The 27,901-nt window shown below is 37.4% G+C and overlaps 1 protein-coding gene and 1 pseudogene across 15 annotated transcripts in view; one reads left to right on the top strand and one right to left on the bottom strand.

Moving 5' to 3' along the window:
- The window catches only part of Chl1 (cell adhesion molecule L1-like), a 222,455-nt gene that overhangs the window by 173,098 nt on the left and 21,456 nt on the right, over positions 1-27,901 (bottom strand). The window lies entirely within an intron of this gene.
- On the top strand, positions 8,091-9,048 carry Gm7946 (predicted gene 7946; annotated as a pseudogene).

Below are 27,901 nucleotides of genomic sequence, written 5' to 3'. Positions count from 1 at the left end.
CCTCCCAATTTGCATGAAAAACAATCCACGGTGTAAAAACTCACTAGCATTGCTCTGATGCTTGAAATTCTGGGACTATATCTCAGAACATCAGAAGTCAAAAGGGCAGACATGAAACAGTCATGTAATCACACTTCACACAGTAAGCATTATGGAAGTACCTGCCCTCACAGATTACGGTATTCTGGAACAAACCACAATTTGTCAGACTTCATCCCTGCCTGTCCTCTACAAACTGTTGTGCATGAGAGCCAATTGGTCTGAGGCTGTGACCAATGCCTCTAAATGACACAATGCCAGTAAAATGAGGAGAGTTCTATTAAAAAGCACTCCAAAAACAGACATCCATCAAATTAGAGACAACATGGCCTTCAATTCAAAAGGCCATTTCCTACCCACAGCAGTTCATGCCAAGCTCCCATCTTGTAACAAATCAACGGGAAATGAAGGATGTATTTCAATCAATATACAAAGCCTTTCCTTGTTAATTCCCAGACCGTTTGAGGCTTGGCACTAAGACTATAGGAGAGCATCCATAGGCCTGTTTTCTAATTCAGGCCCATGAATACACCTTTGATGACCTTAGTTTTTCTCTCAGGCACCAAACAGTAAATGTAAGAAGCTAACTAGATTATATATATATCTGTTATCAAAACTCTAATAAGCATCACTCACACTGGCTAAATAGCATCTAGTAACCCGAAAGCAATCTGGCTGAAGTTGCTAATTAAGGAGATTTATAAAAGTGTAACTTCTTTGGCACTAAAGGAAAGTAAAGATGGTTTTAAATATATATCGGCAAGTAACCTTCCTCTCTTGCAGCATTTGCAGGCAATCACATTGGCCTGAATCCAAAAGCTGTTGCCAAGAAGCTCTAAACAGATTGCGATGCCTCCGGAGAGAAGCTCACACCAGTACACTGGGAAGAAAAATTCCATGCTAGCAAGTAAAAGAAAGTCCCTACTGCTGAGCAATTGAGCAAGGGACACACTGCACAGACTGTGCCCTTTACACCTTTGTTTAGTAATTTCCTTTCAATCCCATTAGGCCCGTTTCTGAAGCCATTGTTTTTTGCTTGATTATAGCAAATAGAATCGCTTATGGGAAACTAACAATGCACAAAACAGCACTTTATGTGGCTCCCAACCAGTCTGTGAGTGGTACACACACCACTAGAGCACACTGGGATTTATTGGCTTCTGGAGGCAAACCAACAATGTTTACTTAACTAGGGAAATACACAGACTGAAGTCATTCTGTGCTGTTCAGTATCCTAAGGGTTACAAATAATCTTTCAGTGGGGAGAATTCCTGCAGTGTTGGCACGGATTGATTTTGAGTGAGGCTTTCTGATTCACCTGTTTCCTATTCAAGGCTGAAGCTAAATAATCTTAGATTCAATATGCTTTTATAATTCAAGTGATAAGGATGCTGTATAGTCAGTGTATTACACAGTTGGGGTCCAACTTCTACTGTTCAAATATTCTGTCATTGTGAGACCCTGCAAAAACCATTCATGTCATATAATCAGCATTACATGGGTCCTAACAGGTCTCCATTTCTCACCACTGTCAAGAACACGCATGACAATAGAGATCAGATTCTGTGATGACATTCTTACTTGGATTTTTGAAGAGTTATTTGGCATCAAGTGGGGAGTCTCTTGCTACTGTAGCTGCTGATCAGACTTATTTGTATGCTCACAGAGGCTGCCTTAGCCTGCTGAGCTCTCGTCTGCTTCATTCAACTTTGGTGAGAAAGATCCTCACTAATCATGTGTAATCTAATCTCTCTCTCTCTCCCTCTCTCTCTCTGCATGTGTGTGTGTGTGTGTGTGTGTGTGTGTGTGTGTGTGTGTGTGTGTGTATAGGATGTATGTGGTCCAACAGTGTCCTAATGCAGATAGACACACACGTAGATGATACCATTATAATCTAATAAAATACCTTTCCAAGTTTGCTGTTATTCCATTTAATTGAATATGTGATCTTTTAAACTAATTTAGTCTAGAAATCCTTACCCTCTACCCTACTCCTGTTGTTACTCGGTACTAATGTCTTATCACTTCATTACTATTGAAAAAAAAACAGTTTTATTTCAAACATCCCTAAGACTTTTCTACTTAGGAGATATAAATAATTGTAAGAACAAAAACTAAGAAGGAGCATTGAAAGGGATACTGAAGACTGACTGATAAGCTAGAAGTATAAGACAATTTGATCATTTAGTTGCTTCTTTACATAATAAGAAACTATAATTCAGGCACTACAATCTAGTTAAATTTCAATCTACAAAAAAGAAAATACAACAAATGAGAAATTATACTGGAGAGGGAAAAAGGACTATCTTGAGAACAAAGGGAGTAAGAAGTAAATGTGATGTGTCTCTTTGGAACTAACATGTCTATTCCAAGAAAATGCAGAAACTCTGAATTAGTTCATCTCTGGCCCAGACAACCTCTTGCAAGGAGAGGCTGTCTCGCATCTGCACATAGTATTTTTCACACAATGCAGTAAGCAACCCCAGGAGGTTTTTATGTGCTCAGCAAGATAACAACGTGATCTTTCCCGGTGCTGGAGGAAACGTTGGCTGCACAAGAAACCCTTAGAGATCTGTCACTTTTAAACATTTAGGTCTTCCTAAATTTTTTTCAAGGTAAGTTTATCCTCGATGACTATGTTACAGTAAAACCCATATAAATCATAACCCCATCCTTGACAAAGTAAAATGAGGAGCCACAGATATTTCTGTTAGGGTCTACACTAAGCTTTTAACAAACTAGCATGTCCTAATGATTGTTGCAATCTTAGTGTCCCTGCATGGCTAAATATGGGTGGGATGAGCTCACAACTGAATGCATGCAAGCTATGCATGTACTTAATGGTGAGTGACACTACACAGTTCCTTAATGTGACAAGGCTGGGTGTGAATGTCTTACTCACACAGAACAGGAAAGGATAGGATCTATCAAGAGAGGCAGAGAACAAAACAAAATAAAGAAGGGCTAAAATTATAGCTAGTGTGTACATTCTGACTGTCTGAACGTACACTAGTGATACGGACTTCTAATTATTTCATCGGCAAACAGGAAACCATAAAGTAATTCTTGAAGCAGAGGTTTAAAGTGTTCAACTTGGCTTAGCCCAGCAGTGATATAGAAAGTGCTTAATGAACTGAAAGGGCCAGAGTAGCACCATTCTCTATATCCTCACTTTATGCCAAGGCAGACCATCTTCTCAGCCTCTCTAGTTTCCTACATGGTAAGATCCTCTGCTCAAACTTAACCAAGAAGAAACCATATGATATCCAGATGGCAACTGCATGTGAACCTTGAGAATTCCTGGGTAAGTCATACATGTGAGATGCTGCATGCATTGGTTCCACAAGGAGAGAAAAGAGCTTCTTTATAAAAATTTTGGCATGTTTATGAGTTCCTTAATACCAGAGAAAAAGGGACTGAAGAGATGGATGAGTAGTTAAGAGCACTGGCTGCTCTTCTAGAGCTTTGGAGTTCAATTCCAAGCAACCACATAGTGGCTCACAATCATCTGTAATGGAATCTGATGTCCTCTTCTGGTGTGTCTGAAGACAGCAACAGTGTACTCATATACATAAAATGAATTTTAAAATCTTTAAAGAAAAAAAAAGTTCAGGAAGAAAGAATTACCTTAGTACCTTCAGTACCTTTCGGTGCTCTAGTAGCTAAGTTCAGAGGCTATCAAACTGCCACTTATCAATTTTTTAAAACTTGTACACGAAATGAAAATGCCTCTTATAAATGAGTGTGTTTATAATGGAGAGTGCTTCCTTTTTTTCTTCTTTGATGAAAATCTGCTTAATATCAATTGGCCTACACTGGTGGTTTAAAAAAATAATCATTAGTGAGAAAGCTGACAGATCTCAGCTTTAGTCAATATTGAGTCAATAAACTTAAGACGTTAGGATTGAAAACATCTCTTTTCCTATCATTAGTAGACATTTACCTGGCAGGAATGAGCTCTTCCATACTCAAACTGTGTGTCAGATGTTCAATACAAGGTTGTTAAGTGACTATATATTTTAGAAAGTGAAATGTTATATGGTGTATGAAATAGGGACTGGAACATGAGTTCACAGTAAATGAGGTAAAATGAGTGAATGAGGCCACAGCGGAAATTGGTTGATAAGACTAGGAAAAAAAAAAGATGCACAATGAATTATAAACCAAAAGGGAGAGGTGGCAAAAGGACAATCAACATTCAACAATGAATGTTAGTTATGAAATATATATAGGGCCAACTTTTTATATACAATACGACAATGTTGATTTTTTTTCCTAAAAAATAGCCCCAAAGCAGAACTTCAAAATATTATTCCTATTTCTCATTACTTTTTGAGAATTTGTTCACTAAAACTTAACTTTCAAAGTGTCAACCTAAAGTATAGCGCATGCTTTTCTTAGTTAGATTTCTACTGGTGTGAAAAAACAAACAAAACAAAACAAAAAACAAAAAAACACCATGACCTAAAACAAGTTGTAAAGAAAAGGATGATTTCACCTAATAGCTTACAGTCCTTCCTGAGAAAAATCAGAGAAAAAACGTGAAACTAGAAAGTGTAGGGAAAAAAAAACCATGGAGGAAAAGAAGAGTGCTGCTTATCCTCTTGCTTTCCTTGACTGGTACAAGTTGTCTTCTTATATACGCCATGACCATCTGCCCAGGGGTAGCACCACCCACCGTGGGCTGGGCCCTCCCACATCAATCATCAATCAAGGAAATTTTCCATACACTTGCCTGCAGACAAGTGATGGAGGCATAGTCTCAATTGGGATTCCTCTCTCCAGATAACTCTAGTTTGTATCAAGTGAACAAAAAACAAAACAAAACAAAAACAAAACAAGCAAACAAAAAACAAAACAAACAAACAAAAACAAACAACAGAACAGTGTTGGACATTGTGTTGAGGAATTTATATATTATTTCACCTATGATAACTATATACAAAACTAGATAGCTGTGACCAAATGTCTATAGATAATCAGAGGAACAAGTTACCATATATGAGTATCAAAGCCTGACCTGGCACCCAGTGCAAAAAGCTCCAAAGCCTCTGCCATTACTGTACTAGACTGTCTGCCAATACTGTATCATTTATATGAAATATATTAAGCTTTCTGGGAAAAGGACCTTACCACAAGATGACTCTCTCTCATTGTGTTTTAAGACATACATTCGATAATATAGATAAATCAGCAAAGAACGGTTCAGGTCAAGTCCTGAGTTCTAATGAGCTTTGTTTCTAGTTCTGTAATTAGAACTACCCCTAAATGGCTGTTTTAAACAAAGAGGAAACAAACTAAAACGCAATGTGGACCTCAGAATCTTGATCCACAGAGAATTTTAACTGTATTAAATTTATGGGTTTTTGTTTTTGTGTTTTGTGTGTGTGTGTGTTTTCTGCACTTCTGGTTGGTTTTGGCCCCAGATGGGATGAATTGGAGGGGAAATGTTCTCTGTTAATGGAAGTGAAATAGGCAACAAGAGGCAACTGACTATTTGCCACATAGTGAATTTGACAACTTATGGGCCCTTCAGTGATAAATCTAACAGAGGCCTGTGGAGAAGGTGAAGAACATTATTATTTTATTTTTACTGTAGAAAGATGAATACATAGAAAAATATAGAGGTGGAAAATAAAACTCTGCTTGCACAGTCTGAGCCTTTTGAAACTTGGAAGAAACTTTAACCATCAGAAACAAAACCGGAAACAAAATTACATACAATAGAATTCTAATTCTATTACTATAACAGACTATGAAAGAAAATAAGTCCCAGAGACATTGAAATATACTATTGCCTAGCACATTCATACTATATTCAAAGACAGTACTATGTATATTTATTTCATATCTATCTCTCAATAATACTCTGGGGAACAAAGGGATTTTCTTATACCCATGACTATCCCAATAAACATCATCCTGGAAGGTACTGAGTGGGACCAATTGAATCAGTAACACTTAGTTATCTGAGGGATTAATCTAACTCCAGCATGCAATGCACAGTCAGTAGCTAAGCCCAATATCTATCTGTGTCACTTTGGAAATTGCCTCACTCCTCACTTTCTTTTCAATCATATGTGGCTATGACAAAACTCCTTAGAAAAGCAAGAGTTCACCATTGTGGAACACTGCTGTTTTAGAGCAGACTCTGAGCCTGCAGGCTTCAATGGAACATTTAGATTTACCATAGCATCCTGGAGAAGGTATTCATAATTATCAAAATCAGGTAACATTAAAGTCTACTGTTGGCCATTATAAAAGAACAAAATATCCCATCCCAGAGTACGTTCCAGAAATTTTAGATCTCAGCAAACTCAGGATTCTCTCTGGAAAGACTAGTATTTTCAAAACTAAAAATAAAACTGTAAAGGAAAATTATTGTCTTTTTTAAAATTAATTATTTTAGTTATTTACATGCCAAATGTTGCCTCCGTTCTCCTCCCAGATTTCTTCACCCCATAACCTCTCCCCTTTGCCTCTGAGAGGCTGCTCCCCGCCCATGGTATGCCCTTTCCCTGCCCCATCAAGTCTCTACAAGATTAGGCTTATCCTCTCCCACTGAGGCCAGACAAGGCAGTCTTCTGCTACATAAGTGCTAGGGGCCTCGAACCAGCCCATATATGCCCTTTGGTTGGTGGCTCAGTCTCTGGAGCTCTGTGGGGTCTGAGTTAGTTGATACTGTTGTTCTTGCTATGTGGTTGCCATCCCCTTCATTTCCTTCAATGCCCCCTCTAACTCTTCTAACTCTTCCATAGAGGTCTTATTCATTGTACTATTACTATGAAAAGACACCATGACCAAGATAACTCTTGTAAAAAAGGGTATTTAATTTGGAGCTTGCTTTAATTGCAGGAGTTTAAACCATTATCTTCATGATGCATGATGACATGAAGGCATGCACTGAATGAATAGCTGAGAACTACATCCTTATCAATAGACAGAATGACAGAGGAAGGGAGGGAGGGAGGGAAAGGGAAGAAGGGAGGAAGGGAGGGAGAGCAATTGAGAGCGGGCAAGTCAGAGAGAGAGAGAGAGAGAGAGAGAGAGAGAGAGAGAGAGAGAGAGAGAGAGAGAGAGCCTGCATGGGCTTTAGTAACCTCAATGACTATCCTCCCTGACACAGTTCCTCCAACAAGGCTATACCTCCTAATCCTTCTAATCCATTCAAATATTGTTGCTCTCTGGTGACTAAGCACTCAAATATGTAAGCCCACGTGGGCCATTCCTATTCAAACCATCACAATTACTGTCAAGGAAAATTAAATTTGTTAAGAAAGCAGCTAGCAGGTATAACCAGACATTTCTACCTGAATCTTTTCCCCACAGAAAAGATTTAATCAAATGAAAAGTAGATGTTGGTTATAGATGTGACACAAAAGACCTAGTGTCAGCAGAAATGGCAATTGGGTGGCATTATCTGACCATTAGGCAGTTTCTGCTGAGTGTGCTCTTTCTCCCTCAGTCTTCCATAGGCTCCTGCCTTCCACCAAGAAGCTAAAGTTCCCACCTCTTCGCTCATTATCACTATACCTATATTCAATCATTTGGTTTTTCACCCCTATTGTCTTCCCATTTCTAATTTCAAAGAGATGACCAGACTAAACAGCAAGTGAGAAGTATCCTTCAATCATCATGGAATCTGATGTCAGAGATGGTGTGTCTTCTCATAACTACTAAAGATAGTGTGCATATCACAGGAAATTGTGTTTGAAAGGGTTTTGAACACAGCATGGAAAATGTCAATTTTTAATATTAAAAATAAATCGAAAAGAGAATCTTGTAGGTCTCAAACTGGATCTAGCTCTGATATGACATTATTTTCTGAGTCAGTTGGACACTAGTTTCCCCAGTAGTAAAATGACCATTAAAAGGTATATGCCCTAGCTGTTCCAAAACTAATTTATACAGATACATTATGTTTTATATATACACAATTCTCACATGTATGATATCAACCTCTAATAGTAGTGAAGTGGGACTTTTTAAGCTCTGATCAAACCAGATCTTTTTGAGAAGAGTTAAGTGTCAGGAGGCCTTTTCTTCTAGTCGTGGCTTGTGCCCATCCCCTAATATCAGTGTGCTCTAAAAAGGGGGAGTTATCTGACAAGAATGTCACTTTGCCAGCTGTGTTCAAAGCTCCTATTCAACCAGGTGTTGTGAACTTTACCATCTGTTCTTCCCTGGGTGTCTCAACATTACCAGCTTTGGTGATGTCTAAATGTCATCATATTGAGGAATTTCCAGAACTATCTTTGGTGTTTGAAGATTAAAGTCGAAGGTTACAAGAAGACCAAGGAGGCTATTCAGTTGATTAAGAAACTTAAAGCCTGGAATAACATCAAAAAATGTCTATGTCTCTCAGAAAATTAGGTTTCAATGGCAAAATGAGAAAGTACCAGATGATACAGTGCAGGGGACCCTGCGTCACTGCTAGTGAAGATAATGGTACTTAAAGACCTCCAGAAACATCTCTAATATGCTGCTTAATGAATGCAAGCTGAACGTTTTGAAACTTGTTCCTGGTGGGCATGTAGGACATCTCTGCATTTGGACTGAAAGTGCTTTCCAGAAGTTAGATGATTCAAATGGCACATAGCTTAAGGCTGCTTCCCCCAAAAGTAACTATAACCTTCCCATGTACAAGATGAGGAACACAGACCTTAACAGAATCTTGAAAAGGTCAGAGATCCAAAGAGCCCTCTGAGCACCACACAAGAAGATTCAGCATAGAGTATTGAAGAAAAATTCACTGGAGAACCAGAGAATCATGTTGAAGCTGAACTCTTACCCAAGGACCATGTGAAGGAATACCATTCTTCACCAATTTCAGGTGAAAAACCTGGAAGCAGCAGCTGCTGTGCTGACAGCCAAATTGGACCAGGTTGCAGCAGAGAAAGGGACTGCGACAAGAAGCCTATGGATATCAAGAAGCTGAATAAGTCTGCAGGAGAAAAGCTGGTTACCAAGAAACCAGCACAGAAGAAACCGCCCACAGAAGAAGAAAAAGGTCTGCCACATAAACTTAAAATTTGTTTCATTCCAGAAAGCAAATAGACACAACCTATTTGAATATAAACCACAATCAAAGGTGCAGTGAGAATAAAAAAAGGTAAGTGTCAGCCTCCAATTTTGATAGTAACATGACACAATGATGCAGGACTAACTCTACCAGGTAGGTTCTTCTTTTTATAAATTTCTTACTTAATGTTGAAAACAAAACAAAACAAAAACACCCAAAACCAAACTATAAAGAAGATACCTATTGCCCATGGCTACATAGACATTTCTTTAGAAATACTGTGAAAGGTAATATAGAAGTTTCCCATGCACTTTTAAGCTAGAGTATTGTTTGTTCAGACGGTGGGCTTAGTGACAAACAGTTTTAAGCATGATTAGATTACAGAAACCAAGTAAATTGCAGCTCATTAAAGTTGTACATATGAAATATATATGAAAGCTGCCTGAGATCTCTCAGTAACATTTAAGTATACAAAGAAATTATCATGGTTGTTATGGAGACATTCTATCCCTGAAGCATTCACTATACAAGGGGCCTCTTGTTTAGTCATCCAAGTATATGTTACTAAGTACTATGTGTCTGGAGTAATAGTCAAGACACACCCCTAAATGTGAGGCCCTGTGTCCTGCAAAATAGATAGTTTTCGAAAGAAAAGAAGTCTTGATCACAAGATAATAGTCCCCATTTCTTGATTGAGCCCCTGCCCCTGTTCCTGTGGTCTGAATAGTTGCCTAAGAGCCTTCAAACCTCTGGCCAGTCCCCACAAACCTTACCCGAGTGATTTGTAGATATCAGTTCCTCAAAGGAAATCAAGAGCTACATCTTCGATTCTCTTTTGAGATATGACAGAGTTTCAGAACTCTCTGACTGACCACCGAACTGCATCAACACTTGCTTTGGTTTAAGTCTTGATAGTTCCTTAAGGTGTTTCACACTAATGAGCCTCAGAACATTGTGAGAAATTCTTTTGTGGTTTCACTATTCCATCAATGAGAAATTCACTTTCTACACAGAAATTCATTCAGAAGAGATTTGGAGATGGCAACTTGTTAAAGTATGTAAGGGTGGGTTGTTTGTCTTTTTACAAAAGTAGTGAATATTCATTACACAGATCTGGTGAAATAAACAGTTATTTATGTGCAATATGTATACATATATTCACAATTACATATAACTGTTTATACAATAAAATGAAAATTGTCAAAAGGGTTAAGTAGTTACATTACTATAATTTTCTCAGAAATTTCTTTCTGTTTTTGTTATCATTGGTAAATTGCATCATTTCTGACTTACGGCCATTATACAGGATTACAAGTTGAAAAACATAAATCAAAAAGGTCACTCAAATCCTTACTGTGGGCAGGTCACAAAGTAGTCAAGACATATGTCTTTATGGCAAACAAAATTCCCAATCTTGTTTGTGAAAGTGTCAGAATATTACAGCTTTACAGCATAGACGAAGATAAGGTTGATCTGAAAGGTCACAAAGGCCCCCTGGCTTTAAGTGTGTTCAGTTGCCTTTCCAGCATCCTTAACTAAAACACCTCCAAATTAAAAGAATGCTGTCTCTAGGCACTTAGTCTTCTTACTGACTTTTGTTCGTTGTTGAAATTCTCAACTTTTATCAGGTATGAGACTAGTGACGAGAGTGAGGGCCCCTTTCTCTTGTGCAGTACCTTGATGTGTCTCCATTCCTCTACTTTCCATCCTATCGCACTACCTGAAAGCTCTGCCTTTATTTTTAATGTTCATGTGACTGCATCCATATGTACATACAAAACTAAATTAAGTTAAACTATTGATCTATGTTCAAACACCATTGTAAAAAGGTGCTTACTAAATCTTTTGAGTTTAGATAAAGAACTGGTATATGTTCAACCACCAATATAAAGGGATGCTTACTACTATAATTTAAAATAGAGAAACTTTGGCAGTAACTTGAATTTTTGATAATAGTATAACTGTTAAGTATTTCAAAGTTATTTTCAAAGAAAATGCTCACCATGCTGGAGCTAGCCAGAGTCCCTTCACCCTACAGATCTTATACCACTGTAAAATTACATACAATGTACAAGGAAGCATGTGAAGGGGCCCTGGCAGGTCCCAAGTATAGCACACATGGATCTGGCAGGCCTTGCCCTTCCCCCATCTCCTCTTTCTTGCTAAAATAATAGTCATCAAGGTCTCTTCCCTTATTTGGCCACTCCCCTCCCCTGAGGCTGACCACCATGGTTCAGCTGTCAAAGTATTGAAATCTAATAATCAAAATCCTCCTTTTGATTACCCTGATCTACATGCCTAAATTATGCACCTCATGCTAGCATGGGTTTCCCCTTTTCTAGATCTCTCTGTCCAGATGCAGTCCTTTGTCTTTCAGGAGCAAATATCTATTCCCCCTCACCCTTCTTCCTTTCCCCTTCTCTCTCATCTTCTAGCTCCTGGCTTTCTTTTTTGTTCCCTGCACATTGTCCCTCTGGAGCAAATAAATCTCCTTTGTTCCAAAAATTTGGTCTTGGGTGTCTTGTGACAACATCCAAGTTCCTCTCAGTATGAATAGCCATAGGCTATCTTCAGGTGCCAAGCAGGGTTTAGCAGCTATGTATCCTAGGTCTGCTGTAGGTGTCAACAGGAAAGATCTGAAAATCTATCAGCTATAGAGGTACCATGTACAAGTTAATAAACTGTGTAAAGGGTGGGATCAATATTTGAAATACTGGTTGTCTGGGTAGTCTCATAGAGCTTTGAAAACAGTATTATATTTCTAGCAATGAATATTAAGAAATGTCAGAATCTTGCTTTGAGAAATCCAGTCATAGATGTTTTATACTAAAGAATAAAGAAAATTAACTAAAATAAAGATATGAATTGAGGAAAAAAATAAATAAAATAGAGAAACTTTGGCAGTAACTTAAATATTCTATAATAGTATAACTGTTAAGTATTTCAAAGTTATTTTCAAAGAAAATTAAGGACTAAGAGAAGCGTCATAATCATATTAAAGATGAAATAAAATACCACAGATTTGATGAAAAATTCAAGCTAAACATTTGCAATGAAAGAATTCTAGACACCTGGATTTACACAGGAAATAACACTGGAAGAAAATTATCAACTGGCAAGCACTATTCCTTATGAAAGGAAACAGAAAAGGAGGAATAGATTGAATTTAATAAATACATCTTTACTAATTATGCACTTCTTTTTACATAAAACTAAATGCTACAAACTAAAAACACCCATTACCTACTGCACAGTCTTTGGATAGGAGGTCATGGCAAAAAATTATGAAACTAAGGTAGTCAAAGCCTTCTGATTTGAGAGTTGGGACTGGGCTCGGGAGTCTAGAGATTCTGCTCAAAGTCATACGAGAGCAGGAAACAGATATATAAAGAAGATATATGGAGTGTGAGAAGAGTGTGAGTATTGATGGGGTGACAGAGGGCAGAGACTAGATCATAAAGAGAGTTGCAGCTGATTAGGTGGGCTGTAATGACAGCCCTGGTTATCAGGCTTAAGTAATTAACCTTCATCTCCTAAAAGAAGACCATTGTATGCTTTAGTAGAAAATGACAAGATCAGATTTATATGTCAGAGATAATTCTAGTTTGACAAGTTTATAGGCTCAGAAGCAATTAAAGTTTCAATGATATTGGATGTCCTGATTTACTAAGAATGAAATAAAAGGACCTGGGGTGATAGTTTAATTGGTTAAATTCTAGACTTACAAGTATGAGGAGCTGAGTTCCCTATCCCAGAGCTTCTGTTAGAAAGCTTGGTATGGTGGCTTACAATTGTAACCCCAGAGCTGAGGAGGCAGAAACCGGGAGAAAAATCCCTGGCCTCACTGATAACCAACCTGGCTTCCTTATGTCCTAGAACAATCAGAGACTATGTTTCAAACAAATTTAAGATAGTATTTGAGGAATTATATTCAAGGTTTATGCACGTGCGTGCGTGTGTGCACGTGCACACACACACACACAGAGAGAAAGAGAGAGAGAGAGAGAGAGAGAGAGAGAGAGAGAGAGAGAGAGAGAGAGAGAGAATGACAAAAGGGAGAATAGAAGGCACCTAACTGACCTAGGGATGGCTTGAGTTCAATAGTTACCTTATGGGAAAAAAAGAGTTCTTTGATAGCTTTCAGCCAGGAATCTTTAATCTGGAAGAGAGTGGAGAGGCAGAGAAAATTCTGTGTAGTCCTGTGATCCAAAAAGCACCTATTATGGTACTTACGAGCCACATACTTCAGGTGTGTCACTGACTCTCTGAACTGTTGTTCCTCATTGTTCATTCTTAGCTGGAGCTAAGGAATATCTCCCAGTGACAGCTTTACTTCCCACCAACTGCCTACGAAAGGCAAACTGTGTAACACAGTGAGAGCATCTAACATAAGGACAATTATCATGCACATTCTCAATGGCCCATGGAAGCTGGTGGTAAGAAATAGCTCAAGGGCAAACACCTAACTTAGAAAACTGTGAAACGAAGTAGCTAATCAGTTATGCATGAATAACTCAAATGCTTAAACATATGTCTAAAACTGTTATGAAGAGACATAGTGATGCATTCAAAAGCTAAGTAGGCTGTAACTACTGATATTATCTAAATGGTGCCAATTATTTAATGTCATACAATAAAATACATATTAATATTAACTATTATATAACATGTAAATTTTTACTGATAACTCTCAAAATACTTTAGTGGACATTTTCACAAATCATAATTCTCCAACTCAAAGTTCTAAGAAATTGGTGGAATTGAAGCTCATTAGTATTGTATTTTCTTAGTATTTTCATGAGGCCCTGGATTTAATTCACAGCATCACAGAGAAACAAAATGAACCTCTCCACTAGAAAGCATACAGAAGAATGGTGTACAGAGAGAGCTTTGTCCCTTAAAGTACCAAAATAGTACTTAACAGCAAGTTGCAGATGTTAAGACTGGGAGTGCCAACCTCAGCATCTCTGCTCAGTGTGCCTGTGTGTAGGCATGTACACTGTCTCTATACTAAAGAGATAGATGTGTCAATACTAAGCCTAACTACAGCAGCAGCAGCTGTCACTCTTCTACTTGGCTGCTTCTCCTCCTGCCTAATCCTCTTTGAACACAGTAGTCAGAAATGTAAAGAAAGTTGGAGATTTTTAGCATGTAAGTAAAAACTTCGTTAGGGATGTCATGAAAATATTCATTAAGAGATGGTTATATTGGAAGGTGAACATTGAGAATATATAGCTGAGGAATATAACACATTTAGAGTGCATTTCATTTTGGGATGGCAAAATCTACACACCTATTTCCAAACGAATAATTCAATTTGCACAAATTCTCTAGGTATTGATGTCAACATTTAATAGGAACTAGATCTATGTTTAATTTAAAACAAATTTTCAAACTTTGAAACTAATTTCACCTATGAGTTAGGCTATCCCTTTTCTCTATATCATTGTGCACCTGCAAAGAGGGGACAGAAGTGTCCTCCTTAGTAATGATGCCATTGTTAAAAAGAGGAAAGAAAGAAAAGTAATAAAAACTGCCTAGTTGTGAGAAATAAATCTCTAAGACAGTTTTAATGCTTCAGAATAAGTGAGAAGAAAGTTATCAGATCTCTGTATTCTTTTCTCTTGTCCTCTCTCCTCTCCCCCCTCTCTTTCTCTCTGTTTTGTACATGGTGTATGTATGTAGTGTGTGAGTATGAATTATACGTGTAGTTTTTCAGTAATCCTAGAGATCACCATTGTCTACATTAGCTAGCCAGCACTCTACAAAGATCTAACTGTGACTGCTTTTCCACTGTCCTGGGATTGGAGGGACATGCAGCCACATATGACTACATGAGTGCTATGGATATCAACTCAAGCCCTTTTGCTGGAGAACAACGTACTCTTGTTTTCTGATTAGAAAAATTCCTAAGCTTTCCACTCTGTTTTTTTTCTTTTTCCTCCTTTAGTTGTGAAGAATATTTTTGTTAGAATAAATATCTTATAGCACAGAAATACAATTAACATCTATTAGCAAGTACAAACCAATATACACAAATGTAACTTCATGGTGTCTATCACTGTAAAGGTAGGTAGTGAAATGAATGTGAGAGGAAACTCTGTTGTGATCATCTGGTTAAGGAGTCCCTAACTCTGTTGATATCACAAACACACTTAGAAATCTGGGACCTCCTGTGGGTCTACAAAACCATGCACTTGTCCTTAAGCATACAACTCAATAAACCTAATAAGGACATTGGCCATGCAAGGTATTTAGGACAGAGTTCAACTGCAAAAACACTATCCAGAGAACTGAAAACTGTGGCAAGCTCTTGAATTTTATTGTAATATTTTCACAATGATAGAACATTTCACAATTGACAGAGAAAGAACTGTGCTTATTTTGTTAAGACAAATTAAATGAGGAAATATAAATTCAAAATGCTGAATTCACAGAAGTAACGTATAAGATATGACAAGCTATGATGGTTGACTACAGAATCTAAGTCCCATTATTTCAGTTCACAAATTGTAAACCCAACTTCTATTTTCTTTAAGGAAAATATTTTGCATTTTATGAAGGTGGTCCATTTATAATGGCACAAAAACACTCTTAGTCTTTACCATGAAAGGAAGACCTTTTCCCCCAAAATCATCAGCTGGTAGTTTGTTACAAAGAAGCAAGCAAGCTGTGGACCCACAGCTTCTTTGTTCAGGATGGTGTCAATTAGAAGCCTTTACTTTCATCTATTCCTGTTTAAAGTCAATGACACAAAAGCCAGAGTGCTACCACTTCCTTAGACTCTCCACATAATCCAGGCATCATAGAAGAGCTCAAAAGACTTCTTATTTTCTCTTCATTACATCGTCACTGCTCAGAATTTATTATACAAGGGGCCCTTTGATGGTGCAGAAATGAGCTCTTTTTGAATCTCTGGCAACAGAGCTCCTGCAGGGACAGTGTGTCACTCTGCATACATGCTAAGTATCCACTTGCCACAGGTCTTTTAACTATTGGACTTTCATAGTAGCACAAACTCACAGGAAGGATGGGGGAAGAGGGAAAACAGCAAGAATCTCTCTCCCCAAAACAAATAATCAACAAAAACATGATTTATTTCCTTTCAAAAGATGGTGATGTAATGGAAGAAGAGAAGCTTTGTCTCATAAAGCAGAGTCTGAGGTATGAGAGGACGATGGGGAAAATAGCAGGGAAATGCTTTCTTAAGGTTAAGATATAGGTATTATATTTTGAATATGAATTTATATGCAATTTAATATATAAAGACTTAGTTTACATTTAAATATAACAACTACCTTAATTTTCTTCCTTTCCCCAAACCATAGGAGATGATAAAATTTACTTTATTTCAAACCATAATGATATCATTAAAATCCCAATCCCAGTGGGGCATTTCATCAACCTGTAGAGAGGAAAAAGAACAGCAGCTTGTGTGATAGCCTAATTAGCTAGAAAATTCTATGGGTGTGGGTGTTTAATTCTTTTAAACCCACAAATATTTCTGTTGTCTTTAGTAAGATTGAATTTAAAGATTAAATTTGATGGAGTATTGTGAAGTTAAAATACTGCTAAGCTGTCCATAGACAATGGACTTGGTTCTGAATAGGTCTCCTTCAGATGTTCAAGGCCTTGTGATTGGGGAAGTACAAAATTCTTCAGCTTTTCCTGACACTGATGATTCAGTTAGTCCAACACCTGGTGGTGAGTACAATTGAATCTGCTTCTTTATCTGAGCAAAAGCTTGCGGGAACACAGAGGCATGGGATAAAGTGGCTGGTCAGGAAACCTTTTGTCGCAGCATTATTGTCTCTTGCCATGTTTTCACACATCGATGATCAAAATTAATGAAGTTTCAGAAGGGCATAAGAATTACCAAAAAAAAAGATTATGAAGGATTTCTAATAAATTATATTGGTCATAAAGCATGTTGTGAGAAATCATAATTAATAAGAAGTGAAATGTTAACACCACCTCCAAATAGAAAGCAGGATCCCCTTGGAAATAACACATGGTGCTAATACAAAAATCAATGTTAACCATGCTGGTTGCTTGCAAAATTACACAATTAATCCTGTGTAAACTAACCTATCTGCAACATACACTACAGGGTTGCTGACGGCTGCTGAATGGCACAGCATATTAAAGAGCGAGAGCTTTAATGAGATCCCATGAGACTCAAAAGTTTTAAATCATTTTTTTTCTTTCCTAAAGGAATATTTTTATTCTATTTAGTGAATATTCTTCTTCATAGCTCATAAATGCATGGTCAAGTTCACTATTAAATCAGTCACCAAGAAGACAGTCTAAGTCGAGTTTAAAATATGTTCCTGAGCTGGTTTCAGTATATTGAAGGTTTCAGAGATCCACCTTGTTCTCATCTACTGCCATCCTGTGCTGCAGGGCTCTCAGAGGCTAATGAGCCATTGGAAAATTGCTTCATTCACATACAGCATATACCACAAGAAAATATACAGTCCTATATTTGAGATTTGTTAGTCTTGTGTTATTCCACAAGAAAAAATAAACACAAATAAACTAACCTCTTAGGTACAATCATAAATCCAAACTAAACCAAACAAAAATCTATCTCTCTTTAACCCAAGCAAATTTGAGTACAACTATTTACATCTTTGTGCAAGGATCTCACTGAATGCTTAACCAACTAAGCAGACAATTGTATTCAGATTAAGAAGAATATATAATTTTCTGCTGATTGGGAGATATCTTTAAGACATTTTATCAATGCTTGGTTTAACTGTTATCTTATCCAAAAGCATGCCTCCTGGATAGAGGCTAAATGATTTTTCAAATACTCCCCTGTGCTTTCCTTACATAGTTAATTGAATTGAAATCGCCTGAAAGACAAAGCATAGTATTGTTAAAAGTATACATTGCAACAGCACCATTACATTTGCTCTTAACTTCCTTTGTGACCTGATTATTTAGTCACAACTTCAGTCTAGAAATGGATCAAATCGTAATACACAAACACATTGCTTTCCTCTGTTGAAAAGATGTGTGCCATAGTAAATAGATTGGTGAATGCATGGATGGATGGATGGATGGATGGGCAGTAAGTGGGAATTTGGATAGAGAGATGAATTTGGGAAATAAAAGAGCATGAAGAGGACCACAGTCACCATCTTTTCTCAGGTTCCCTAAGAGTTACTAATTGGTTTCCTCTGCTCTGACTAGACTCTAGGAATCTCACTCATATTGGAGAACAGATACTATAGCAAAACAACTAATGGGCCAGATGCTGAAAGCAATGAATGCAAGGGTCTAAGGCAACAAAGGGAATGGAGGGAGAGATGATAGGTGGGAAAGCTGCAGGGAGGAACAAAGATAAAGATGCACAAAGGAAATGAATATGCTAGAGTGCAGCTAGCTGGAAAGGGGGGGTTGCTTCTGTGATACACCAGCATTAAAAAAGGGCCAATGGTCCACATGTGTTACTGTCAGCATACTGGAGTCATTTCCCAGCACTGCTTGATTTCCATCCCATGCTTGTTTGCAAACATTTGCCACACACAAAACATGCACTGTCTATCAGAACAAGATGAAACTTTTAGTTTGGTGTGACAAAACCAGAATCCATTAGAAAAACAATAATAATTTGAGCTCATGTGTTTGTTTTTGTCCCCTCCAGCAGAAAGGCTAGAAGCTAGGTCTGGACGTTCAGAGCATCACTAGAACTTGTACACAGGAACAATGTTATCTTTGACTGCAGCCTCAGGTCTACCTTCAGTGAGTAACCGTTCCCTGTGTTCTATGCCTCTCTTCTCATGGCTTTTCTACCAAAGAGATTTAAAAAAATGGAAAGAAACAGTCAGGGAAGAGAAAGCACGACTTACAAATCCCTTCCATTCTTTGAATAGACATCCCACTTGAGGTTTATCAATGCAAAAATCAGATTTTGTTGGACAGAGAGGAAGTGGGTAGCCAAAGAGTGAAAACAGCATTGACTCTCCATTCTCCATTCAAACCTTGGTGATGGTAATGCTCGCAGCTACTATGATTATACACAGTGTAAACATTAATTTTGCCTAGAAAGACTCCCGGTGAATTTATTTACCTGAAATAATATGCATGAATTAACCTGCCATGCATTTTAGCTTTTGCCAAAGTTTTTCTCTGTTCCCAACAAGAAAATATTTTGACAAAGTCTAAGACACACTTCTCCTGTAGCTTTCAAAATTCTCCCATAGGAAGTCTATTCAGAAAAGAGTGTTTCATTTATTGAACTACCTGCTAAGCATTGTAGAAGACAACATACTACGGAGAGTGAAAGAAAATCCCAGCAAACAGCAGAGAAAGAGACTGGAGAATCATATGGTCTTGCAGGCTAGCCAGTATGCTTGACTCAATGAGCTCTGGGTTCATTAAAAGACCCTGCCTCACAATACAGGGTGGAAATCAGTTGAGAAAGACATCAGTTTGTCAGCCTTAGATCTACCTACCTACCTACACACACACACACACACACACACACACACACACACACACACACTGCGTATGTGTACCTCCCTCACCCCATCTGCAATTTTTTTTCCATTTTTTATTAGGTATTTAGCTCATTTACATTTCCAATGCTATACCAAAAGTCCCCCATAGCCACCCACCCCCACTCCCCTACCCACCCACTCCCCTTTTTTGGCCCTGGCGTTCCCCTGTACTGGGGCATATAAAGTTTGCGTGTCCAATGGGCCTCTCTTTCCAGTGATGGCCGCCTAGGCCATCTTTTGATACATATGCAGCTAGAGTCAAGAGCTCCGGGGTACTGGTTAGTTTATAATGTTGTTCCACCTATAGGGTTGCAGATCCCTTTAGCTTCTTGGGTACTTTCTCTAGCTCCTTCATTGGGGACCATGTGATCCATCCAATAGCCGACTGTGAGCATCCACTTCTATGTTTGCTAGGCCCAGGCATACTCTGACAAGAGACAGCTATATCAGGGTCCTTTCAGCACAATCTTGCTAGTGTATGCAATGGTGTCAGCATTTGGAATCTGATTATGGGATGGATCCCCGGATATGGCAGTTTCTACATGGTCCATCTTTTTATCTCAGCTCCAAACTTTGTCTCTGTACCTCCTTCCAAGGGTGTTTTGTTCCCACTTCTAAGGAGGGGCAAAGTTTCTAAAGAGTAAAACTATTCTATCTATAAAAACATTGATGTGTTTCCACATTAAATAACAGTTACAATGTAGTCTCCCTTTTCTCAAAGTTATCTGTCTTGAATTTAGAGATTTTTGTTGTTGCTGTTGTTGTTGTTGTTGTTTTTCAAGACAGGGTTTCTCTGTATAGCCCTGGCTGTCCTGGAACTCACTTTGTAGACCAGGCTGACCTCGAACTCAGAAATCCACCTGCCTCTGCCTCCCATGTGCTGGGATTAAAGGTGTGTGCCAAGATGCCTAGCACGAATTTAGAGATTTTAATGTAACATAAGAATTGTTTATTTATGTGTGTGTGTTTTGGGAGGCAAGGGTGTTTGTAATTGTGTGTGTGTGTTTGAATTGTGTTGTTTGATTTGTCTTTAATATTTGTTTATGAGCTATTTTCTAAGAAATAGATGCACTCTAAGAATTAATTGAGGCATGTTAGATAGCTCTATACTTTGTATTCATTTTCAAGCTTCAAAGATACTAATTTTAGAACTCTAGAGACCAAACAAATGAGAGCCAATACAATTTCCGTCATAGTACATACTTTTCCCTTTTAAATGTTTACCTATCATAGCAGACTGCATGCTCTCTAAGAGTAGGGATGGCTTCAGGTTGTTCATTATTGGCATGAACTTGGCAGAAATATTTGTGCTTGTATCGGTGGTCAGCACATCTATACTTACTGAGTGACCATTTTCCCAATGAATTCTTCAAGTTTTAGAGCTAAAAGATTTTTAAAATTGAACATGGATCTAATAATACCAGAAAGTTCAGCAAACACAAATTTAGCAAGTGCTTTGTCTTAGTCACTGTTCTAACAATTTTAAAAATAGTTCATGTATGAATTGGGCCAGTGTTCTAACATTGGTCTTATTATTTATACCTTTTACAATAATAGTAGTTACTGTAAAAACTGACCATACTATGAATAGGAAATTGTTCTCAAAAGAAACGGTATAATCACCTACACGAGTTATTTTAGCTTCATGAGTCAACATTTAGAACACATTGGTCTTTTAATGTGCATATCTAGTGCAGCTGTGTGATCCTGTAAAATTTTACTTAGGTATTGTGTTTGAGATGAGATAATGAAAGTGGTAACTTGAGTGTGTGTATGTTACAATCTGAAGAGAGTTTTGAAGAGTGATGTTGTTGAATGAAGTAATGACCATCAAAATGTTCAATTCACTGCTTCTATGGACATGTTATCTTACACACCAGGTGTGAATTTGGAAATGAGATGCAATGAGTGGGGAATCTTAAAATGATACTAACTCTGAGCATGTGAATAAGGCCAATGCAGTCTCAAGTTTGTGTAGAGGAGAACAAGACCATGCAAGGTTAATATGGGTACAGAGCAGAAACAAAGAAAAACATTGAAACGTGCTATTTGCCTGGCATTGAAACGAGAAAGACGATGCCACAGTCAAGGCTTACAAGCAGCCTCTATGTGATAAAATAGGCATAGGAACAGACTCCACACAGTAAACACAGGAACACAAGTGTAAACCCTATAGACAGCTTGACATTTAGCCGTCTGACCTTCACAGTGGTAAGAGAACAAATTATATAGGCTTTAAGATATTTAGTCTGTAATAACTGTCCACTGAAACAACAGAAACAAATACAAGATGTTTAGTAGTTTAGTAAGGATGTGAGCATAGAAATTTACACTTAAAGTTTCGGGAAAATTTTTATACATCTTTTGAGTTCAAACAAGATGCATACTGGCTTCATTATATTTACTTTGCAAGAAGATGATGTAAGTCTTAAGTCTAAATGAAAACTATGTTGTCTTTTACCAAAAAACCTCAGTTCTAAAACTCAGATTTATGTTACGAAGTTACAAAGGCGGTTATAGTTTTACTGAGTGCACAAAATATTTTCACAAATTAAGTCAAGAAATATTAAGGTAGAGTGGTTTAATAAATCTTATAATTAGCTACCACTTTTATATCCATATTAGTCTTAATATTAAATAACTCAACCTAGCACTTCCGTAGCATGTTTGTCTATAGTGTAGTGAAAAGAGAACGTGATGAGGGCACTGGTAAGATTACCTACCATCCTACAAACTATGACACACAAGTCCTGTGTGTATGCTAACTTCTGGAGTGCTAAAGGTCAGTCTATTGACCCTGCTGAATACAAAACTGACTTGATACTTGTCTACCATTTCACAACTGTGTGCTGTGTACAGCTCAATCTTATAGAAAAAAAAAACATCTTGGAGGAAAGCATATAAGACACAGAATGCTCCAAAAGACAGTGAATCCTGCAGGGAAGTCCTTGAAAATTCAGCAAGTCAACAACCCAAAACCTTCAGAAAGTCTCTGAAACAAACAAGACACACTTAAGTCCCTCCCTCCTTTTCAGTCTTTATGAGAAGTAAGAACTATTTGGAGACACTGTCAGAGAAGCTGAGCTCCTTAGAATAGGCAGAGACCAACTTAGCTGTCTCAGTGAAATACTCTCAGACCCGATACGCTGCCTTTACATCTTGCAGTGTGTTCCAGATTTCAAGAGCTTGTTATCTGTCCTGAAGTTGGTTTTTGTTGATGTCAATTGTGAGTGTTTTCTGCTTTTGTAAGCAACACCTCACCCACACCCTTGTAAGTAATCACAATAAAACTCATTGTTTCACAAACTTAGACTTTTGTGGTACCTTCATTTGGGTGTGTAATGAGTTTGCTATCTAGGGCAAGAAGGTGGTTGTTCACATCTTCCCCAGAATAGTTTCATATACTATCATGGTATTATAAATGGTAAGCATGAAGTATCTATTAAGTCTAAGGAGTAAGTCTTTGAATAAGTTTAGGGTACTTTATATAGAAGTTGTCTGTTCTAATGGGCATGGTACCTACTCTGGAGTTGACATGAAAGCATATCTTAATCTTCTCCTATAATGCTTCCACAACTGACATAAAATGTACTATCCAGTGCAAACATTACTTGGCAATGACCTCAGCTTTGTTTATTAATATATTAAAATGCAAAAAATGATTAAAATATGATCTATCTAGAGTTCCAGTATGTTTATACATTTTCCTTTGTTGCCTAGTTTTTTACCTTCTGGGTGTGGAGGTGTGGAGGTGTGGAGGTGTGGAGGTGTGGAGGTGTGGAGGTGTGGAGGTGCGGAGGTGCGGAGGTGTGGAGGTGCGGAGGTGTGGAGGTGCGGAGGTGTGGAGGTGTGGAGGTGTGGAGGTGTGGAGGTGTGGAGGTGTGGAGGTGTGGAGGTGCGGAGGTGTAATGTACATATATGTGCGCAGCTGAGCATGGAACATGTGTGTGCAGAAGATGGAGAAGGGCACTGGGTCTCCTTTGTCCATGCCTACCATGTTCTCCTGAGACAAGGATTCTCACTGAATCTGGAGACAGGCTGGCAGTTAGGAGGCCCCAGTGATCCTCTTGTCTGAATGCCCCATAGCTGGAGTTACAGGCTTGGAAATTCAGGACAGAATTTTTTGTTTGTTTATATTTTTGTTTCCACACATGCAGGGGATACAAGTTCAGGTCGGCATGCTTGCACAGCAAGAGTTTTATCTATATGCCCAACCCCAGGACTCTAGATCTTAATTTAATGAAGTACAAGAGTTTCCTAAAATTTTCTTTTTACATCTTGTATTTCTTTTATTCATACCAAAAGATCCAATGTAATTTAGCTTATGATAAGTTCATTTTCATATTTTCAGTAAAGATTAATAGTGTTACTGAGCTTTACTAAATTTTCATAATAAGCACCATGTACAAAAAGCAATCTGAAACTTCTTATGTGAAATTCCTTCAATATATTTGAAATCTATATTTAGACAAATAAAATCACATATTTGATGTTTGTCTCTTATGTATGTTAAGTTATAAATTATATGTTACATGTTAAGTATTCAGTCATTATATACAGCTATATATTCAAAGTTTTCTTCTGTTTTTGAATTCTTGTTTCTGGTTCTTTTTGTCCTTTAAATACTTGCATAGAAAACATTTGCATGATTTTTTGTTTATTTGTTTTTGTTTTTGTTTTTTTGAGTTGAGCACACATGAACATTTCTTTTGAATGACCTTCTGAGGCAGAATGTCTGGGGCATCACAGGGCACAAATACTTTAAACTTAACTAGCTCTTAAAGATGTCTTTTTTTTTTTCAGTTTTCTCTCACTTCACCAGCACAGGTACATTTTCAATTCCTGATGTCTTTAGACATGCAGTAGCATGTATGATCTTTGTTACAGCTCAATAAACGGTAAATGGCTACTTACTATTTTTTAAGTTAAATTATTGGGATAAGATTTTAATATAGCCCATGTAATCAATTTTAAACAGTAAAACCCAGTTGGTAAAGGGCGTGCATAAATCCTAGGTTTTGGGCCATGATCTATCCAGTAGATAGCACATGCAATGGACCATGTTCAAGGCCAGCCTGTGATACATGAGACCCTGTTTCAAACAAGCAAGCAAACAGAATTTAATTCAGAAAGCAAATACTGTTTATACAAACAAACTGTTATAAAAACATACCTACATTAATGGTCTCTTGTCATCTGTCAGTCCTAGGTAATAAAGGTTTTGTTTTTCTTCTTTCAGTCTTGCCTTTAATAGAATATCACATTAATGATTTCAAACAAACTTTTATTTAGCCTTGTTAGGAAAGATCTTTTAATAGCTGAATATGCTCGTAGGTGATTCCTTTTGATTGTCTAATAGTATCCCACAGATGGATGAGTCATACTTTGCTTCTCTGTAGCTTCTCTGTAGTTTTTGTCTGTTTTTGATTTCTTCTGTTGCCTTGACTACATAGAATAGTGAGTACTCTAATATGTTGTTCATCATTAACATTTGTTTTATCTGAAAGTGCTCTGTCCTTTCACCTATTTGTCCAGTGTATTGCGTTTTTATGTTTCAGTTTGAACAGAAATGAATTCTTCAGGTAATGCCTTTGTTCTTTGTTCCTTGTGGGAATTTCTATATAAGTCATGAATGCCATCATTTTAAAGTTAACACTCAATGCCTGAATTTTTATTTTTCTTTAGCTATATATTTGACAACACTTAACATCACTAATATAGAAACCAGCCATAGGAATTTGACTTGACATCAACACAACTTATTTTTTAATATATCAACTTTTAAGTTTCCCAGTAGAAAAGGAGCTGTAGGTGTACTTTTTCTACTAGAAAGAAGGCATGATACACATGAGTATACTGGAAAAACTAAGGAATCTAATGTTCCTTTGATATGGTCATTGTCTCATTTTTTTTAAATCAACACTTATCATACTTGTAACAAACAGATTAAAAAATGTCTTCTGTCTTCTGCATGTAACTCACAGCTTCTCTAAGAATTAGAGTACAAAATACACTCCACCAATCCCTTCTATTTTTCCTTAAGAGTTTATTCTCATCCACAGCAGCGATTTGCTAAATATTACAGAGCACAACACTGGGCCCTCTGTGAGGTCACTTAAGGACGATGCAAGTCAACAGTTGGGAAACAGATACTAAAGCTCTGTCCTTGCACAAGTCTTCCTTTGCTCCACATTTCTTATAAAGGTTTCCTGTATCCAATGGCTGTAAGTCACAATATACATTCTTTATTGAGACTGCCTTATTATAATATAAGCACACTGAATGAAATAGCAACAGCTTTGCTTACAAATATTTCTTTATGACAATCAAGCTTTTATCTCAGCCTTTCTCATTGCCACTGTAGAATACCAATTGAGTATCACCATTAACACAGCAATCTGCTCTTTGTGAAATATGTTCATGGTACATTTGCTATTGTTTAAACATAAAATGCATTGATTTGCCAGACTTCTTAGATTTCTTTGAACTTTCTACAGAAGATTTCATCTATATTGCCATCCATTAAAATAATGTGGCCCACTACCATCTACTCTGAATTTACACACTACTAGTCAGTGGCTTCCACACTCATCACTCTATAGTTTCTAGCCTTCTGTCAACTCTAAAGGGCAAGTTATGTTCCTTACACACACATCACTCTCTCTCTTCCTCTCTTTCTCTCTCTCCTCTTCTGGATCTTACTCTCCTTGCTTTCTTTCCTTTCTGGCTCAGCTTAAAAGGCAGAGAGATTCCTTTCAGAGAATCTTTTTCATTACTTGCCTCCAATTTTTCTCTTTTATGAGCCTTTGTTTCTTTCCTGGAATGATTCTTATGTCTTTATTTATTTATTAACATTCTTAGTGAAAACAACTGTAGGAGGACAAGAGATTTATCTTCCTCACAATGTTTTTCAGTGTCTGGGATTTAGTCTTGGATCCATAAATATTTGATGAATGAATGAGTGAATGAATGAATGAAACCTAAGCTACATACATACACATACACACTTCACTTGAGGGCATTAATTCTTTTTTCTCCAGCTTCTATCTGAGAGCACAGTTATTCCTGTAGGTACATTTATTTTCAGTATGTGACAATGCTGTTTCCCAGCAGGAATCTGCTTAAACCAAATTAGTCAAGAGTTTCACAGACTGCAGTGCCCTCCCTCTGGATGCACACAGGACTAAAGAAATGGGGAAATCAAGCTACTAACATTTCCTTTACATGCAGATTTTCAAACTTCTATTCAGTGCAAGCAGCTCATAGCAGATGGAGCACACACAAAAACATACATAAAAGGTTGCTGAAATCCAAATACAATAAGTCCAGGTGATTTAATATCATACGCCACGCTAGCGAAAATCCTGACAAAGAAGAAATTGGTTTGGTCTCTTTCTGTGTTGCCTTGTTTCATTCTACCTTCAAACCTTTTGTTAGACACTCCTATAAATCAATACTGAGCAAAAACACTTTGTATAGAATCTGTAAAATCCAACAAAAAGTGGTAACATTCAGTTTCCTTTTCTTAAAAAAAAAGTGTGTTGTGGTCAATGACATCAGTGCTTACAAAAAGATAAGTTGACCAAATGTACTGCTTATGCCATGGACAGATGGCATTAGCAGAAAATTTGGAAGATCAAGTCCTTCTGGTAAGGTGATATGTTTCTAAAGTTATAGGAGAAAACAAGCGATCTGACAGTATTTTAATTTTTTTCTTTATTTTCATGTTACTGCCTATGCGTATGCACATGTGGATGTGCACACAGGTACTGGAAAGGCCAGAAGAAGATATCAGACCCTGTAGGGCTGGAGTTACAGGTTTGTTGTGAGCCTCTTGACATGGGTCTTGGTCACTAAACTCCAGTCTTCTGCAAGAGCAGCAAGTGTGCCTACCTACTGAACTATCTCTATAGTTTCTCTCCTATGTTTTTTTACAGAGAAAAGTTTGGACAAAGATGAATGCATCTATGATTTCGAAGCTGTGGTTTGGCCTTTTTTGTTTCAAAGCTGACTCTCATAAGCTTCATGAAAGATATATCCATTTACTTCTCCTGATCATAGGAAGAGGAATACACAGACATAGAGATTTTGCTTCTGTTTAAGTTGTCCTCAATGAAGATCAAAGTTGAAAATATAAGAATATATACATATACATATACACATATATATAATTTACAACTGTATCAGATATCTTTAGAGGTACAATTATTTCAAGGTTTTTATTTGAGGTTTTTGCTTGGTTACTTTTCTACATAAAAGGGATCAAATACAGGGACTTCCACATGTGTGGCAAGGTTCTACAACTGACCTTCATCCCCAGATGCTGGCATCA

This window comes from Mus musculus, chromosome 6 (assembly GCF_000001635.26).
Source record: "Mus musculus strain C57BL/6J chromosome 6, GRCm38.p6 C57BL/6J".
NCBI lineage: Eukaryota > Metazoa > Chordata > Mammalia > Rodentia > Muridae > Mus > Mus musculus.
The sequence above is the reverse complement of the archived record's forward strand: the minus strand, read 5'-3'. Positions and strand labels throughout refer to the sequence as shown.